The sequence below is a fragment of the Setaria viridis genome, chromosome 5, assembly GCF_005286985.2.
Source record: "Setaria viridis chromosome 5, Setaria_viridis_v4.0, whole genome shotgun sequence".
Taxonomy (NCBI): domain Eukaryota; kingdom Viridiplantae; phylum Streptophyta; class Magnoliopsida; order Poales; family Poaceae; genus Setaria; species Setaria viridis.
In genome coordinates this window covers 35,254,107-35,264,048 of record NC_048267.2, presented here as the reverse complement: position 1 = coordinate 35,264,048, position 9,942 = coordinate 35,254,107, and the positions used below count along the sequence as shown (strand labels likewise).

Here is a 9,942-nt window from a genome sequence, read left to right as displayed (position 1 = left end):
TGTTCCATGTGCGCCATCCTCCTGGTGATGAGTCCTCCAAGAACTAGAGCATGCTATTACGCCTAATAGCTAGTAAAGAATCTAGTAATGAAGATTACATAGTTGCTTGGATCATCACAGATTGGTACGCAGACCATTAAATACAATAAAGTGACAACACATATGGCTCCTGCCGTGTTGCCGTACGCGCGACACGCAGGTCACGAATTAGTTACACACATGCATCACATACACAAGGGGGCCATACTGATCACAAGATACATCCTGCAAAAGAGAGTTAGGCGTCCTAACGTTCCAAACTTCGGAGGCCCGAAACTCCATCTTCCAAGCCAAATTTGGCAAATCTAATTTCGCCGAAAACGGCAAAGCGGTTGAAATTCACGTGTAACTTTTTCTGTAGATCAATTTTCGTATAGAAATCGCCCCGATCCGAGATCAGACCGAAAAGTTACGGCTGATTTACCGAAGCATGCGCATACGGCAAAATCCCGACCCCGGCAGTAGATCCCATCTACCATTGCACATCTAATGCGCCTGGCGTATGACCCTGGATCTCGATTCGACCAATCATATTGATCTTCCCTCACTGCAACTGGATTTACGTGTATCACTTAACTCCGATGGCGGAAACCGACCGGTAGGAGTATGTCGTTACACTACCATTGCAGCAAGGGCACGAAACCAGGACATAGATCAAACAGAAAACTCGCATATCTCCATATGCACACATCCCGAATCCAAAACTAAGCAGCTAAGGCTCTTGATACCACTGTTGGGATACGAGGTAGGCTACGCTAGCGCAAATCAAAATTTCTACCGCGTATAACCAGGAAGAACTGCCGTATAAGGATCACGGGATTACCACTCGACGCACTACTGGTGCGGAAGATGTAGATATGCGTCGGTGCAGTGAAGACGATCACGTAGTCGTACGTAGTCGAACAACGTAGTCGTACGTAGTCGATCACGTCCAGCGGCTCCTCAGCAGCTCGTCCACGTGCACAGCAAGATCGCCTCCGGTGCCGCGGCTCGTCGTCGGCTCGTCGTGGCTCGTCGGAGTGCTGCAGGCGCAACACCTCCAAGGTATCCACACGTGCGGGGAGGAAGCGTCGCAAGCCGGATTGCTAGATCCGCGAGTTGCAACAGGCGAGGGCGTGGGAGGCGCGGCAAGTGTGTTCAGCCAAAAGGTGTAAACCCTAGGGCGCCCCGACCCCTCTATTTATAGAGGTTCTTGATGGGCCTCTGGATCCGAGGCCCATTAGCACTCCTAAACCTAATCCAACTCGGATCAGATCCGAATTGGGCTTCCAGCCCCTTAAGTGTGTGACCCTATGGGTTCGGATACGTATAGACATGGCCCGAGTACTCCTACTCGGCCCAATAGTCGGTAGCGGCCTCTAGCAAGACGTGCCAACTCCTATACGCATACGAAGATCATATCAGACGAACCACCACAACATAATATGCATGCTATTCCCTTTGCCTCACGATATTTGGTCTAGCTTCAAGCTGACCGCTCTTTCTCGATCCTGTGATTCGGAATCCCTTTGTAGGTTAACTCTTAACCGTACGTAGCATGGCCATGCATTTTCGGATCCGATCACTCGAGGGGCCCAGAGATATCACTCTCAATCAGAGAGGGGCAAATCCCATCTTGATTGACCATGTCTCATAGCATGCTTCTTGACAAACCCGAAAGCTACCTTTATAACTACCCTGTTACGGCGTAGCGTTTGATAGCCCCTAAGTAGGTCGATCCACATCTAGAATACATGCGACAATCTCAGGTCTAAGGACAAAGCGTATATGTTGTTTAAAGAGAGAACTACTTCTCGTGTTGGGTCAGTCCTAACACATGTCTCCACATGTGTCCACATTATTAGTTCAACATCTCCATGTCCATGACTTGTGAAACATAGTCATCAACTAATACATGTGCTAGTCTAATATTCATGTGTGTCCTCACATGAACTCCGACTAGGGACAACTTTAGAATAACCATACAAGTAAAGAGTTTCACATACAATTCACATAATTGCAAATCAATTCAAGTAGCCTTTAATGGATATTCAATGAACACAATATACAAATCATGGATACAAATGGAATATCATCATCTCTATGATTGCCTCTAGGGCATACCTCCAACAACGACAAGGTCAACGAACAACGGATCCGGAGCACCAAAGCCAGGGAGGAGCGAGAGGAGGCAACAAGATAGAGGAGTGGGCGAGAGCCGAGAGGTGGGGGAAGAAGACAACAACGCAATGGCTTACCAACGAATCCGGAGCACCAGAGCGCACGACAAGGTGAACTAACAACGGATCCGAACATCAGAGCCAGGGAGGAGTGAGAGAAGGTGGGGGTTGGGGGAAGAAGACGACACACCAACGAATCAGGAGAAGAACACCAACTGACAACGGTCGGGAGGCGGGGGGGGGGGGGGCTAGGGGTGCCGGTAGGTGAGCGACGCCGGCCTCCGGTCACCGGAGAGGGAGGAGTGAGAGAAGGTAGGGGTTGGGGGAAGAAGACGACACACCAACGAATCAGGAGAAGAACACCAACTGACAACGGTCGGGAGGCGGGGGGGGGGGGGGCTAGGGGTGCCGGTAGGTGAGCGACGCCGGCCTCCGGTCACCGGAGAGGGAGGAGACGAGAGGGTCAGAGGCGAGAGAGTGGAGGCGGAGAGCCAGTGGTGGCGAGGCACGTGAGAGAGCGGAGAGCTAGAGGCGTGTGAGAGAGGTGAGACTTGAGAGCGGCGGCCAAGGGAGGGAAATGTCGCTAGGGTTTGCGGCCGGGAGGGGGGGGTTGGCGGCCGGTGGGGTTATATACGCCCCTCCCCAACGGATTGATCCAATGGTCGGGAGGTGAGGGACACCGGCGATCAACGGTCAGGAGGCCAAGGGTGCGGGGGTGTCGGGCTAGCATCGGGCCATCCCAATAATCGTGCCGTGCCCGTGCTGGCCTAACGTGCCGAGGATGCGGCTTAGGCCTGGCACTTTCATCGTGCTGGGCTGGCCCTAGCACCATTCCCCTCATGCCAGACCTGTGCTCGTGCCGGGCTTTTTAGTGTCGAACCTCAGGCTGCCCAATGGGCTTGGCCCATTAGGAAAACTATAAGCTGCAGGCTTCGAGTGAAGCAGGCGGTCGAATAGAGAGCCATGCCTGGACCAGGCTGGCATAGGCATAGCCGATGGCCAATGCATGCGCACGGTGTGGCACCGCCGCAAAGAATTTTCTTCCCATAGTGCATGCCCGATGGCACCGGCAGGCCGCGGAATTGCTGCTGGCGAGCGAGAGGGCGTTGCCGCAAGGGCACATTCCGCCGGATCCTCCTTCCCTGTTAGCGAATCGCGGATCGAGCTTTCTCGCCTTTCGGCCTGACCTCGAGACGATGCTAGCTTTTCTAGTGAAATTGAGCAGCTTTGTACGTACGTACCCCATGCATGCATTCTAGCTGCATTGCTGTCGCCTGCTAATTTCTGTGGTACCCGGTAGGTATCTGCCTGTCCATCATTTCAGTATGTGTGTAGTAGTAGTGTTCAGACGGTCAGTATGACCGTGGATTTATGTAGCTAAAAAAACCAAGAAGATTGATAGGTATATGCACGGTGGCTAGTGAGCAACCTTGATATATAGTGCCTACTAATAACACTACTAGAGAACTGACTTTATATCCCACCCCCTTTAGTCTCGGTTTAATTTTGGCTCGGGAGAAAAGGGGGTGCGCCACGGTAGGCTGGAATGGGGCGCACCTTTACTCTCGGTTCTTTTTTACAACCGGGACTACAGGCCACCCTTTAGTCTCGATTAAAACGGCTAGTTTTCGGGCACCGACGGCGCCACCCTTTACCCCCGGTTGGAGCCACCAACCAGGACAAAAGATCCAACCTTTTGTCCCGGTTGGATTTACCAATCAGGATAACCGGTTTACTCCCGGTTAGTAATTCCAACCGGGGCAAAAGGTTGGAGCTTTTGTCCCGGTTGGCGTTACCGGAACCGGGAGTAAACAACAACTGGGATAAAAGATCTAATCTTTTGTCACCAACCGGGATAAAATCTTATCTACAAGAGGTCTTTCTTCCTCCTCCACTCCTTCAGCCCAAGCCACTCCACTCCACAAAGACAGAGAAGCCCATCCTCTCCATCACGCCGAAGCAAGCCTAGGGGAGGTGCTGCTGAATTTTTTTCCTCATTTCCGTGGGGATTTCACTCATCCAAAGTGTTGTGAAGGTTAGCTACTTCAAGCTCTGTTCATTTATTGTTGTTAAGTTTTGTTTTATACTTTATAGAGGGAGAAAAATAAGTTTGTTTGTTGTTAAGCATGTAGAGGATTTGTATTTATACATATTTTTTAGCTACAATGTGATGGATAGTTTGAATGTGAAGGAGAATGGACAGTAAATGGTAGAATTGAGATTATTTCAATTTTATGTATTAGGGAATAATTAAAGTAAATGTGTTTTTAATATTTATAAATTAGCCATATAAATTGTAGGTGTCATTTCATACTTTAGTACATTTTAGATAGAGGTATGGAATTAGCCATTTTTAGAATAAGTAAATTATGTGGGAAATATTGAATTTTTTAATAATTTAGTTATTTGTTAATTAAATATGAGCTAAATAATTTGTGTATTCCTATGTAAATTTTCAGCAATATATGAGTTTGTTGTAGTGTATCATTTTATTTGCTTTTGAAATTTTAATTTGTGTATTTCTATCTAAATCTTTAGCAATGTGATGGATAGTTTTATTGTAATCCATTTTATTGATGGCTTGCGTAATACGATGCAAATGGACTGGCAATGGTGTATAACGCAGACAGGCGGAGCAAGGTGTTTATTAGTAGCATGAATAATTTTCTTGAAGTGGCCAAAGCGAACAAGCTAGAGAACGGGTTCATATATTGTCCATGTGCCCAATGCAGTAACCAGAAGTGCTATTCAAAGGCCTCCTAGGGGACTATTCACAGCCACTTGTTTAGATACGGTTTCATGTCTAACTATTTGGATTGGACCTATCACGGTGAAAGAGGGGTTGTAATGGAAGACGGTGAAGAGGAGGAGGATGATGACAACATTCCGGATTGCGCTATAGGCCAAGCTTTTGCAAATATTACAATGGGTGAGGCTGATGAAGATGAGTTTGCAGAAGATGGCCATACTGATGACCTCGGTCAGGTGCTTAGGGATGCACACAGAGATTGCGAAATTTAGAAGGAAGCATCAAAGATGCAGCGCATGATAGATGATCACAAGAAATTGCTATACCCAGATTGGTAGGGAGGTCATAAAAAGCTGGGTACCATACTAGAATTTATGCAATGGAAGGCCAAAAATGGTGTGTCCGATAAGGCATTTCAGGGGATGTTGCAAATTGTCAAGAAGATTCTTCCCGAGAATAATGAATTTTCATCTAGGATTGGGTTCAGAAGATACATGCATGCCCTAATGATTGTATCCTCTATCGCAGTGCTGAATACGCGGATCTGGATGCTTGTCCCGTATGCGAAGCACTGTGGTATAAGATTAGGCAAGATGATCCTGGTGATGTCGAGGGGCAACCTCCCGGGAAGAGACTTCCCGCGAAAGTGATGTTGTATTTCCCTATAATACTACGCTTGAAGCGCTTGTTCAGGATTAAGGCGAATGCTAAGTTGATGCGATGGCACAAAAAAGAACGTAAGGAAGATAAGATGCTAAGACACCCCGCTGATGGGGCTCTGTGGAGATCAATTGATAGAGCATTCCCGGAGTTTGAAGGTGATCCAAGGAATATAAGGTTTGGTTTAAGTACTGATGGATTCAATCCATTCGGTGAGTTGAGTAGTGGTCATAGTACTTGGCCTGTGACCTTATGTATGTTTAACCTTCCTCCTTGGATGTGATGAAACGGAAGTTCATTATGATGCTGACGCTTATCCAAGGCCCAAAGCAAACCAGCAACGATATTGATGTGTACCTAAGACTGTTGGTTGATGAACTTTTACAACTCTGGAAGAAAGAAGGTGTACATGTGTGGGATGAGGATAAACAAGAGATGTTTAACCTACGAGCACTGTTGTTCGTAACCATCAATGATTGGCCTGCACTAAGTAACCTTTCGGGACAGACAAACAAGGGATATCGAGGCTACACCCACTCCTTAGACGACACAGATAGCATGTATTTGAATCACTGTAAGAAGGTAGTCTATATGGGTCATTGTCGATTTCTCTATGCTCACCACCAGCTGAGAGAAAGCGGGATGCATTTCAAAGGGGCGTCAGAAAGTCGTAAAAAACCTTGACACCATAATGGAAAACATGTCTTTGAGATGATAAAGGATGTAAGGGTAGTATTTGGAAAAGGTCTTGGTAGCCAACCTGTTCCAAACGACGATGACGAACGTGCAGCCATGTGGAAGAAGAAGTCAATATTTTAGGAGCTACCTTATTGGGAAACCCTAGATGTCCGCAACACAATAGACGTGATGCACCTGATGAAAAACCTTTGTGTGAACGTGCTAGGCTTCATGGGTGTTTATGGGCCCTCAAAAGATACACTAGAAGCACGACGGGACCTTAAAGAAATGGGGCAATAGGATGACCTACATCTGAAAAAGAGAGATAACGGATAGCACTACTTACATCCTGCTAGTTACACTCTCAGCAAGGAAGAGAAGGATAGTATGTTTGAATGCTTAAATAGTCTGAAGGTCCCGTATGGGTACTCCTCGAATATAAAGAGAATAATAAATATGAAAGAAAAGAAGTTCATAAATCTCAAGGCCCATGATTGCCACATGTTGATGACCCAGTTGCTTCCGATTGTACTGAGGGGTGTTCTACCAGAGAATGTTCAATTGCCGCTCATAAAGTTATGCGCATTTCTCAATGCGATTTCACAGAAGGCAATCGATCCATCGAAGCTAGCAAAGCTACAGAACGATATGGTGCAATGTCTTGTCAGCTTTTAGTTGGTATTTCCACCATCTTTCTTTAATATTATGATGCACCTTCTAGTTTACCTGGTAAAAGAGATTAATATTTTCGGACCAGTATACCTGCACAATATGTGGCCTTTCGAGAGGTTCATGTCAGTCCTAAAAAACTATGTTCTTAATCGTGCCCGTCCAGAAGGAAGCATCGCTAAGGGATATGGAACAGAGGAGGTGATTGAGTTTTGTATTGATTTTATTGACTCAATTGACTCGATTGGGGTTCTAACTTCACGCCACGAGGGGAGGCTGCGGGGAATGGGCACCCTTGGAAGAAAAGTATGTTTGAGCAATGATGCTGATTTGTTCAACAAGGCACGTTACACTGTTCTACAATAGTAAACCTTTGTGGCTCCGTATATCGAGCAGCACAAGCAGATGTTAGTTTTCGAAAACCTGGCGAGATCCGATGCTTGGCTTACAAGAAGCCACGTGGAAACTTTTCCCTCCTAGTTGCGCAAACAACTTATGGGTAATTCTGAGATTCACCCACAGCTTGCTTGGTTAGTCAGGCGACCTTTTAGCACAATCGTGAAATTTCAAGGCTACGAGATAAATGGTTATACATTTTACACGAGAGTTCAAGACCAGAAAAGCACGAACCAGAATAGTGGTTTTCGCATAGATGCCATAGGTAGAAATAGTAGCATGGACTCTTATTATGGTTTTATAGAGGAGATATGGGAAATCGAATACGGACCGATGTGCATCCCTCTGTTTTGTTGCCAATGGGTGAAGCTAAATGGCATAACCAAAGATCAGTATGGAATGACAATAGTGGACCTTAGCAAGACTGGATACAATGATGAACAATTCGTACTCGCCAATGATGTGCATCAAGTTTTCTATGTAAAGGACATGTCTAGCAAACCCAAGAGAAATCTAGAAGAGCCATGGGAGCCAAAGCGCCACGTAGTCCTTCCAAGTAAAAGAAAAATTGTGGGAGTCGAGGACAAAATTGACCAATCAGATGATTATGATTAGTTTGCAGGCATGCCTCCATTCATTGTTGAAGTTGACCCTAACATCTTGCTATCCAGAGAAGAGGCTCCATACTTGCGCCTCGATCATGACCAAGGAACATTCATGAAGGAGAAGTTTTTTAATGTTACATTGTAATGCGTTAAATTTGCTTCACATTTATGATTAATTTAATGTACTACTTCATACAATTTCATGTGTGCTTAAATTAGTTGAGGTGAAGATTTATTGATACATCAATTTAAATTTTCGCGCGTCTAAATTATTTAATTAATAATTTCTTGATGATAGTGATGCAGTAAAATAATAATTTAAGAAGGTAATATAACTAGTGTAGAATTAATGAGTCATTCAAACTTATTGTAAATATAATTGCTAATCAAATATATTTTTGCATGTTTGAAATATGTAAATTTTTAATTTTTGCTTCATGAAATCTAGCGAAAACATAAAAAAAATATTTCCAAAAAAGAAGAAGGAGATGAAAAATAGGAGAGGGACCTTTTATCCTGGTTTGTGAGGCCCCTTTTATCTCGGTTCATAATTAGAACCGGGACAAAAGGGTAAATATCAGCTCCCGCCTGGACGTGTCCTTTTATCTTGGGTGCGTCAAAACCGAGATAAAAGGCCTGTCCTTTTATCCCGGTTGCTTACGAACCGAGATAAAAGGGTTGACCATTTATCTCGGTTCTTCTTACAAACTGAGATAAATGGCAGGGGTGGATAAAAGAAACTGTCGTTTCTGCACCCCCTCCCACGCACCCGGTAACTTAGCGAAATTTTTACTCCTCCTCTCTAGCCTCCGCATCGTCTCCGTCGCCGGCTTCGCACGCGTCACACCGCCACCTTCGTCCCCATCGCCGCCGGTATTCTTCATCCCCGTCGCTGCCTCCTCTCCGTCCACGCCGTCGTCCTCCGCCTCCATCCGCGTCGTCGTACGTCATCGTCCGCGAACCGTGTCCTCCCTCCTCCGTCCGGCACCCCATCCTCTCTCCGCGCCGCGAGCCCCGATCCGCGACCCCTCCGTCCGGTGCCCCGTCCTCTGCACCGCGTATCCTCCACGTCACGAGCCAGAGAGAGTTGTCCTCCTCGATCCGTATGTTCGCGCCGTCCTCCGTCCACACGCGCATCCCCAGCCGCCTCGCGCGCATTGCCGCCACTTAATCTTGAAACAAGTTCCCAAATCTGCAGTTCTAATCAGCCCTGACCCCTGAGAGCCAACAACCTGCTGTTTTTCTCTAAGTCCCGAAACCAGTGTTCTTCTGAACTTTGGAGCGTTGGGAGAGCTAGAGAGTGGAAGTTGGACCCAGAGAAAGGATTCCCCGGATCTATCAGGCCAAGTGTGCCAGAGCAAGCGTGCGCCCTGCTTTAGAGCCTTGTCGTCGCGTGGCTCAACCTCCCTGACGAGCGCTGCCTCGCCCAGTCGCCGGCCGCGACAAGATGGATCAGCGCGCCTCCTTCCCAATCGTGCGCGGAAGCCCCCTGCAGCCTTTTCCGCCTCGTCTCGTCTCGCCCAAGATCTCGCCGGCCGCATCAGGCGCCCTGTCGCCGTTGTGACCAAGGATTGGCCGCTGCCGTGTCAGTTCGCCTCGCCTCCCGCGCACATCTCCTCACCCGGATCCCCGGCCACGTGTCCCAATGCCTTCCAGCTTTTCCGTCGCCCCTCAGTCGCGCTGCCCATGCGCGCACCCCGCGACGATACCGCCCTCGCCAACCATGACGTCTGCAGTGACAACTCCTTTTCCCGCCTCGCCAGTAGCGTGCCCCAACAAAGCCGCTGGTTCGACGCTTGCTAGCGTCGCCGCTCGCCTGGTTACCTCGCCTGCAGTGCCCTCGCCTGCAGTGCCCCTTCCTTCCTTCCTTCCTGCCGCACGCTAGCCGAGCCGCCGCACCCAATCCGCCGCTAGACGCGACCAGACCCGCGCTCGCCCTCACCAATCCTTCCCTCCGGCAAAACCGCGCCTGCATAAGCTATGTCTT

The 9,942-nt window shown here is 47.7% G+C and overlaps 1 pseudogene; it reads left to right on the top strand.

The window, feature by feature from the left end:
• Nucleotides 1–5,540: 5,540 nt before the first annotated feature.
• LOC140222895 (uncharacterized) lies at nucleotides 5,541–8,100 on the top strand (annotated as a pseudogene).
• The last annotated feature ends 1,842 nt before the right edge of the window (nucleotides 8,101–9,942 follow it).